The following is a 10,704-nucleotide window of genomic DNA, read 5'->3' on the forward strand; positions in this document are numbered from 1 at the left end:
GGTCAACCAGGAAATCAAGAACTTAAGCAATGCATGGAAACCAATGAGAGCAAAGACACATGGAACCAAAATCTATGGGATATGGCATAGGCAGTCCTAAGGGGGAAATACCTAGCCATCCAAGCTTCACTAAAAAAACAAAAGAAAAGAAAACAAACAAAAAACAGAAGAATCTCAAATACACAAACTATTTTTATACCTTAAAGATCTAGAGAATCAACAACAAATTAAACCTAACCCATGCACAGGGAAATAGATTAAAATGGGAATAGATTAAGAAGGGAAATAATTAAAATTAGAGCCAATATCAATGAATTATAGTAGAACACATTAATAAAACTAGAAGCTGGTTCTTTGCAAGAATTAATAAGGTCAGAAAAACACTGGCCAGACTTACCAAAAAGAAAAGAAAAAGAACACAAATTAATAAAATTATGAATGAAAGGGGAAAGATCATGACTAATACTAAGGAAATAAATACAATTATCAGACCAATATCCCTGATGAATATGGATGCCAAAATTCTTAACAAGATCTTAACTCACAGGATACAACAGTATATCAAAGGATTATATTGAAAGGATTACCATGACCAGGTAAGATTTATCCCTGGTTTGTAAGCGTGGTTCAAATTTAGCAAATCAATCATAGTGATAGAACACATAGATAAGAGAAGAGATAAGAACCACATGGTCCTCTCAATTGATCCAAAAAAGCCTTTGACAAAATACAGCATCCTTTCCTGGTTAAAGCTCTTCAGTGTAGGGATAGAGGAAACATCCCTCAATTCCATAAAATCCATCTATAAAAAGTCCACAGTGAATATCATTCTCAATGGGGAAAGGCTGAGGGCTTTTCCCTTAAGATAAGGAAAATGACAAGGATGCCACTATTCCCACTATTGTTCAACATAGTATTAGAAGTCCTAGCAAAAGCAATCAGACAACAAAAATAAATAAATAAATAAAAGGTATTCAAATTGGCAAAGAAGAAGTTAAACTCTCTCTTCACAGATGACTTGATACTCTATGAGGAAAACCCAAAAGACTCCATCCCCAAATTAGTAGCATTCATATAACAATTCAGTAACATGGCAGGTTACAATATCAGTGCACAGAAATCAGTTGCTTCCTTATATACCAGCAATACAACTGTAGAAAGAGAAATTAGAGAATTGATCCCATTTACAATAGTACCAAAATCCATAAGATACCTTTGAATAAACCTAACCAAAGAGGTTAAGAATCTATACTCTATGAACTACAGAAGACTTATGAAAAAAATTGAAGAAGACACAAAAAGATGGAAAAACATTCATGCTCATGGATTGGAAGAATAAACATTGTTAAAATGTCTATGCTTCTGGGAACCTGGGTGGCTCAGTGAGTTAAAGCCTCTTCCTTCTGTTCAGGTCATGATCCCAGGGTCCTGGGATTGAACCCCATATCGGGCTCTCTGCTCAGTGGGGAGCCTGCTTTCCCCCTCTCTCTCTGCCTCTCTTCCTATTTGTGATCTCTCTCGCTCTCTGTAAAATAAATAAATAAATAAATCTTTTAAAGAAATAAAATAAAATGTCTATGCTGCCCAGAGCAATCTATAGTTTTAATGCCATCCCAATTAAAATACCAAAGGCATTTTTCAAAGTTGATGGAACAAATAATCTTATAATTTTTATGGAGCCAGAAATAAAAACTTTAATTACCAAGGAAATGTTGAAAAAGAAAAACAAAATTGGGGGCATCCCATTGGCTGATTTCAATCTATATAACAGAGGTGTGATCTCCAAGAAGCATGGTATTGGCACAAAGACAGACACATAGATCAGTGGAACAAAATAGGGAGCCCAGATTTTAACTTACAACTCTGTGGTCAACTAATGTTAGACAAAGCAGGAAAAAGATATCCAATGGAAGAAAGACAGTCTTTTCAATAAATGGTGTTGGGAAAACTGGACAGCTATATACATAAAATGAAACTTGACCATTCTCTTACACCATACACAAAGATAAACTCTAAATGGATGAAAGACCACAATGCAAGATAGGAATCCATCAAAATCCTCTAATAGAACAATGTCCACAATAGGCAAACTGTGAAAAGAATCAAGATGCCTTTCAACAGGCGAATGGATAAAGAACATGAAAGACTGTGGACTCTGAGAAACAAACTAACAGTTTTATAGGGGAGGGGGTGGGGGTATGGATGAGCCTGGTGGTGGTTATTAAGGAGGGCATGCACTGCATAGAGCAGTGGGTGTTGAATATAAACAATGAATCTTGGAACACTGCATCAAAAACTAATGATATATTTTATGGTAAGTAACATAACACACAAAAAACACACAATAGGGAAAAAATAAAAATAAAAATAAATATAGAATAAAAAAAAAGATGTGGTCCATATACACAATGGAATAATATTCAGCCATCAGAAAGGATGAATACCCAAAATTTGCAGCAACATGAATGGGATTAGAGATTAGGCAAAGTGAAATAACTCAAGAAGAGAAAGTCAATTATCATATGGTTTCACTTATTTGTGGAACATAAAGAATAGCATGGAGGACATTAGGAAAGGAAGGGAAAAATGAAAGAGGGGGAAATCAGATTGGGAGATGAACCATGAGATGCTATGGACTCTGGGAAACAAACAGGGTTTCAGAGGGGAAGGTAGTTGGGGGATAGGTTGGCCAGGGGATGGATACTAAGGAGAGCACAGATTTCATGGAGCACTGGGTGTTATATGCAGACTAATGAAGTACATTGAGTGAGTAATGTGACATTAAATAAATAAATAAGTAACATGTAGAAGAAAGAGAAAACCAGAGGCTTAACTGCAGGTTTAGCTCCTTGCCAGCCAATTTAACCAGAGAAACCAAACCTGTTATCCCCAGAAATATATACTTTGACATATTCGTTTCATATATTTATATATTTTTTCTGTATATAATTTTATTTGGAGGACTCATTCAATTTGCTAGCTCCAACAGGTCAGAGATGCCTAACACCAAAGCTCACTGAAAGCAAGCATTTTATTCCAGAGAACATAGCTGTCATTGACTCACTCAAAACTCCTTTTTGATTTGTTCAAAATGAAAAAGACAAATTGAACCACAGGGTTTTTTACTTGATATTCAAAAGAAAAAATACTCATATTTAACTTGCAGAGAGATTAGTGATTCAGAATTCATTTCTTTTTTAGAATATTAAAGATCCCGTAGCTTTCAACCTACAGATTACCTTATATTTTTAAGTCTTTATTGAGCCAGACTCTGTCCAGCATCTCGGTTCTTCAACCACATTAAGATAGGAGAATGCATGTACTCTCCAGATCCCACGGGAAACAATCCCAGTGATTGTCTGTCAATGGCTGTGCTCACAAAGCTAAAAGCAAAGGACATACTTGGCACTTGCAGGCAGGTCCCAACTAACAAACAGATTCTGCTCCAAAACCCATTTATTTATTTATTTATTTATTTATTTATTTATTTATTTATTCAGAGTCAGTTATTTGGAACAAAAATACATTATTTCATATAAACAATGTAACAAAAGGTAGTTTGGCTCAGAGAAACCCATATGATCCCATTATCATATAATTCAGTGTAAGTGCTGATCTGCTAGAGCAGGTTACAGGATTTACACCTTTCCTTAGATACTTGCTAAAGATTTGGGCAGTGAGATTATCTCATTCTAACTGAACAGGGATGTTTCCCATGCTCTAAATATTTTGGGATGACTTGTTCTCTCTTCTAGTACAAGCTGATATTCATATGTATAGGATATATATAAGATGACTTCCTAAATTGGCAAATATCAGCATCTGATTAATTAGATCAATGTAGCAAACACATTTGCATAATTCTGGGCACAAAGTAAGTTTATTGGCTTGAAAAGATCTAATTTGGCTTATTGTATAGCCAAGTTCTTAACAGCTTCCTATGTTTATACTTCATAGATTTAGCAATTGGAATAAACAGTTCTGCCTACAGTGTTGTTTAGCAGTTTATGTGTCTTTAAATCAACCACAATAGGAGTAGTCACCTAATAGGATGGAAGAAGTAACTTTTGTTCTTATCTATCATGAAGAATTAGCTATGGAAAGCTGAGCTCATTCATTTTTGACTCTTAAATTTTCCCATTGAAAATAAATCAACTTAATTCTGACACAACATGAATTTCCATTTATTTCGTTTTAAGAAAAAGTCCAGAAATCTTTCTTATTTCTTATTTATGGTATCCATTCTGCAAGCTGTTCTCATTCCCATATTCCTTACTGGCCATTAAATGCTCTGTTTCTGAATGTTCTTTCCAAAATACTTCTATCACTCACTAAATTATTAAACAATTCCCATAGAAACTTCTTCCCTTAAGTTAGGATAGCCAAAAAGGAGCAGTATTTGGCATTCTAAAGCACAGAATTCTTTGTTCCTCTTTGCCAAATGGTTTATTAATATGTTCCACTTAGTATAATATTGAAATACATCCAAAATTGTGAATTTGGAAGGATCTTTTCTTGGAATAAAACTGTAGAATCGGCCATTTTCTATTATTTGGAAGCTATGTTTATTTACTTACTAAAAATTGAAGAAATCCATTAAATAAACATTTATGTGTATATTTTAAACCACTAACTGATTATATTTCTATTGCTGTTTATTATATAACTTAAGACTTAGAGAGAGCAAATTGTTAAAATTAATAATAAAATGTATTTAGTAATTTTCTATATTAAGTAGGAAGAATATATTTTGAAAAAAAAATGACTGGGAAGAAAGTTTAAAATTTTTACTCAAATAATATATAAATTCCAGTCACATGTTAAATTTCACCTCCTTCCCTTTGCTTCCTTTTACTCTCTTTTTATAATTAACATGAGTATAAATTTATTTTAAATTTCTTTCATAATTTTACAACATTCTTTCAGAAGAGTAAACTAGAGTTTTAATCCAAGAATAACTTAAATATAGGTACTGGAATGCTATTTAATAAAGATCAATGAGTGAATAAAAGAGATAATTTTTTTTAATGAAGTAACTGGAAGTACTTGTTATACTTATAAATGATTTGCCTCCCAAAGGCTAATATGAAAAGTAACTAACTCCCAAAGATTTTAATAAATGTATGTAATACTTGTATGATAAACTCTTAGGAAAATTTCTTTCTTTCAATGAAGAATTTCTTACAAAATACATAAATACCTAAATTAAGAAAATATAAGTTGAAAACGTGGTTTTTAATCATTAATTTCATAAAATGCTAGAGCTGAAAGGGATTGTATTAGTTATCTATTGCTGTGTAACAAATACCCCATAATTTACTGGTTTAAAACAACATTATTTAGTGTCTCACCATCTCTGTGGGTCAGGAATCAAAGCACGACTTAGACCAGAGACCTGCACCGAGCTGCAGGTTAAGGTGTCAGTTGGGGCTGCAGGTATCTCACAACTCTGGGGAGAATCAGCTTACGAGGTCACTCATAAGGTAGTTGGCAGGATACAGTTCCTCACTGGTTATTGGACAGAGAACCTCAATTCCTCAGAGGCTTCCCTCAGTTTCACTCCTTGTGGACCTCTCTCTAGGATAGCTCACAATATGAAAACTGACTTCATTAAGTGAGCAAACCAGAAGAATGAGAGTGTGGTAAAGACATAGGTCACAGACTTATGTGACCTAATCTTGTATGAAATAGCCTTCTAATGTTGCCATCTTCTACTAGCTACTAGCTTTGAACAAATCATTAGGTCTAGCCTATGCTCAAGGGCATAGAATTACACAAATACCTGACCATTATGAGCCATTTCAGAAGCTGCCTGCTATGGGGGTAGTACAAAATTTTACACAAATTGAAATACAGAATACTAAATAAATTTACCCAACATCTGTATTTACCAAGAGCCACCAATACTAATAATAGTTACTCTTTATTGATTTTTATTGATTTCTTTGTATGCTCAAAATTACTGCATTGTTTCATTCAATTCTCTCAGACAGCTTTTGAAAAAAAATATATTTCAACCTCACTAAAAATTAGAAAACTGATACTCTGCTCAAATAATAGAGCTTATTGGTTGTGGAGTTGGGACTTATTCCTAGCATCCTGACTTCAGATCCTGTGTTTTTATGAACAGTATCATACTGAAATGGATACATGAACTGAATCTTAAGTCAATGTTAAATGGCTATCAAGGACATAGTTCATGTTTTTTTACACATATTTTCTTTTATAAATCTCTGTATCAGAATATAGTCTACTATTAAAGTCAAGAAAATATTTTCATACTTGCATAACTAGTGCACTGGTTTCATTTTATACTTGCAAGATAAATATTATCACTTTTTCCTTATTTGAAATGATTTTGAACAAAAAAATTCTTTGAAAGTACAGTTTTGAAGGCAATGCAACCATATGTATCAAGAACCCCCCAAAATTATGTTTTTCAGTTTCAGAAGTTCATGTCTAGAGAATAAATATAAATACACATGTGAATACCTACAAATAAACTATATAAAATGTCTAAAGGTAGTATAGGCTATGATGAAATTAAAAATCTTAAATTTTGAGGTAGTTCATGACACTAAAGGTTTTAATGGAATATTGTTTAACCATTTTAAAAGATATTGTGAAAAGATCATAATAGAATTCTCATGCATTAGCAAAAAAAATTCACACAACATTTAAATGAAGAATAAACTCACCTATGAAAAGAAAATTGATAGGAAAATTGAACAAAGGAAATACACAAAACTATTCTACAGAGGTTGCTTATGAATTATGAAAGCAAAACTTCTTCCACCTTATTCTACTGAGATTTATCATTTTGAAAGCAAGAGAATAAAATTAATCAGATAAACTTAAAATATGTTCCCAGAAAAATGGACAGTTTCCTCTTTTTTGTCACTTAAATCTCATCTTCCTTGTAATCTGTCAAGATTTCAATCTTGGAATTTTAAGAATTTACTAGTTTAAATTGACTTAGCTGTCTGTCACTCCTACTAGATAGAAAGGCATTTCCTTAAGGGTAAATACTCCATCTTATGAATCCTCAGTGTGTGACATAATGCCTGGCACAAAGTAGGTGCTTAAAGAATGTTTCTTGAAAGAATGAAAAATAAATGAGTCTACATGGTTGACATTTTTGTTTATCTTCCTTTCTGTTGTTCTGACATTTTATATCATAAATATTCATGTATAACAGAGCTCAACTCAAATCCTTTTGGGAAAAAAGATGAATAAAATAAAATTAATTTTTAATGTAGATTTTATGGATAAAAGAGCCTAATAAGACTAGAGCCTAGTCCTCCAATTCTGAACAGCTATAGTAGTTTCTACATTTCTCTTCTCAAGTAGATTTTAGGGTGTCGTGGCAAAATAATTATGTCTTATTTAACTTTAATTTTCCTTACCCAAGGTTTCAACCCAGTTTCTGCAACAAAGCAAGCACTTACAAAATGTAACAAGTGGGATTCCTGAAAGGAATACATGCTCTGAGAAGAGCTGAATTCAATTCATGTCATTAAAAATATTATCTTTACTTGTTTTTTATATTCCTAAGGAATTATAAACATGTAAATAATAAAATTGGCCCTTATTCTCATATCTAGATTAGTCCTGAGGAAAGAAAAATAGAAATTGAACTTTGTTGGGAAATTCTCATGGTAGTGAAAGGGAAAGATTCTTTCATACAACATTTTCTTTCTTTCTTTCTTTCTTACTTTCTTTCTTTCTTTCTTTCTTTCTTTCTTTCTTTTTAAGATTTTATTTATTTATTTATTTATTTGTCAGAGAGAGAGAACACAAGCAGGCAGAGTGGCAGGCAGGGGCAGAGAGAGAGAAGCAGACTCCCCACTGAGCAAGGAGCCTGACACGGGACTGGATCCCAGGACCCTGAGATCATGACCCGAGCCGAAGGGAGTGGCCCAACCAACTGAACCATTCAGGCATCCCTCATACAACATTTCTATTTCCAATGATAACAAACTGTTAACAATTTCTTATAAATTCTAATAGAAAAGAAATCTATATGCTAAAATTCAAATAACTAGTTACAGTCTATCACACAGTTCTTTTTCAATTTTGGCAAACATCAGAATCACATGGAAGGTTGGTTAAAGTATAACTTCTGGGCTCTGGACCCAGACTTTCAGATTCATTACATCTGGGGTGGTACCTAGAATTTGCATTTCCTAGATGAGGGTCCAATTGTTATGCTTTGAGAACCACTAATTTAGCACAATTTATAAAACAGGCAATAAAATGCACATTTTCCTGTCATTTGCTTACTCAAGCATAGCATGTCTTTTAAATCCAACACAGAGGTGTCCAGAGTTTGAAGGAAACAGAAAGGTTAAAGGAAAGAGGAGAAAATTAAGACTAAAAGCCTTGTTGGGTATGAAGCTGGAAAAACAGTGAATAAAATATAAGACATATCTAAATTACATTGTAGAATGTATGTCAAAGTTTTCTTTTTCCTTTGGACTGTTTCCTTTTAGGAATTATCATTTTTACAAAAATCTACTTTCTCATCTCTCTTTCACATTTCTGTACTGTCAAAAATTGACAATGCTTTTTTTTTTTTTTTTTAACAAGGAAGGTTATGTTCTCTTTTAAATAATCATAGTAATTTAAAGGATCAGCAAACAGACACCTGCAATTTCTCATTAACATAAAGGAATAGACTGGATCAATCCTATGATTCCAGAAGTATGTTTTGGGTTCTGCACTTTTTTGTGATTAAGGAAGCTCTGAACTTTTTCATATAAAACTTTCCACTTCTGACTACATCTGGAGGAAGCAAGATGGCAGAGGAATAGGATATTGAAATATTATCAGACCACAGGAGTTCAGCTAGATAGTTATCAAACCATTCTGACCACCTACAAACTCAATAAGAGATAGAAGAGAATCAGAGCAACAATTATAACAACAAAATTGACCACTTTACAGAAGGTAGGATGTGTGGAGAAGTGAATCTGAAGCAATGGGAAGATAGCCCTGGGGTGAGGGGCAGGCTCCAGGAAGTGAGAGAGCAACAGAGCACAAAATTGGAACTTTTTAAAGTCTGCTCCACTGAGGGACATCCCTCCAGAAGCTAAGGAGGGGGTGGAGCCCTCGTGGGGACAGTGTGGTCTCAGGCCCCACATGGTCACAGAGAGACTGGAATTGTCTAAGTGTGGCAGAGCTCCCAGGCATTAGAACAGGGAATCCAGCTACAGAGACAGAGACAAGGAGTAGGCTGTAAACTCAGGGTTACCTTAAAACGTGATCCAAGTCACAGTTGGGCCATGCTCTTCTAGAAGGGACCCCAAAAGTAGCAGATCCAAAAAGACCCCTTCCTTCCTCCTTTGGGAGGAACAGCATGGGAGTGCACTGAAGAATCTGCTGGGTTTAGAGACTCCAAATGGGGCTGTGCACCAGGATAGAAACACTCAGTCACAGGCCAGGTGAACATGGAGTGCAGCTGGAGACCAGGGAGACAGGAAGCAGTGACTGCTTTTCTATGAGGGTGTACTGAGGAATGGGGCCCTGAGCTCTCAGCTCCTATAGGCTAGAGATTGGGAGGCCACCATCCTCATTCCTATCCTCCAAAGCTGTAAGGAAAGCATTCAGGGAACAAAAGCTACCAAGAGTGAACCCAAGCAGATTACTTAGCCTGGCCCCTGGCAAGGGTGGTGCAATTCCACGTTGGGTAAAGACATTTGAGAATCACTGCAAAGGCTCCTCCCCCAGAATATCAGCAAGAACATCCAGCCAAGACCAAGTTCACCAATCAATGAGAACTGTGGAACTCCAGAGCTAGAGAAAAGGAATACATAAAATTCATGGCTTTTTTCCCATGATCCTTCAGTCTTTCAGAGTTATATTTTTTCTTATTCTATTTTTTTAACTTTTCCTTTCTTATTTTAGCATTTTTTAGCTATTTTGTCTTATCAAAATCTTTTTTAAAAATCTTGAAAATTTTTCATTGTTATAGTAGTATTTTATCCCTTCATTGTATTTAACCTTATTTCACCTTATTTTTTGCATACATATAGGTTCTTTTTATTTTTCTTTAAGAACTTGGGATTAAAATTTCTTCTAATAGATCAGAATGTACCCTAAATCTAGTGCATGGGTTTGTTCTAGTCTCCAGCCTGATCACATTCTATCCTCTTTTTTTTTTTTCTTTTTCCAACTAACTTCTTATCTTATCAGTTGCTTTTTAGAATCTTTTAAAATTTTCACCTTCATTTTCATCTAAAATTTTCACATTCCATCCCTTCATCATGTTTACACTTATTATATAAGTTTTTTTCCTTAAAAAAAAAAAATTCTGGGAGGTAGTTTCTTCTAAGAATACCCCCAAAATCAAGTGGATGGCTCTGTTCTATCCACTAGTCTGATATATATATATATATATATATATATATATATATACACACACATACATATATATATATACACACACACACACACATCTATATCTATATCTATATCTATATCTATATCTATATCTATATTTCTTTTTAAATTTTTTTCCCTTCCTTCTTCCCCCAGATTTGGGTCTCTTCTGATTAGGTTAGCATCTGGGGTCTTTGCCACCGCTATAGTATTTTATTCTCTCACTCATCTATTCTTGTCGGGATAAAATTACCAGGCAGAAAAACTCACCCCCCCCATAAAAAAAAAAAATAGAACAAGAGGCAGTCCCAATGGCTAGGGACC

This window comes from Mustela nigripes, chromosome 5, assembly GCF_022355385.1.
Source record: "Mustela nigripes isolate SB6536 chromosome 5, MUSNIG.SB6536, whole genome shotgun sequence".
NCBI lineage: Eukaryota > Metazoa > Chordata > Mammalia > Carnivora > Mustelidae > Mustela > Mustela nigripes.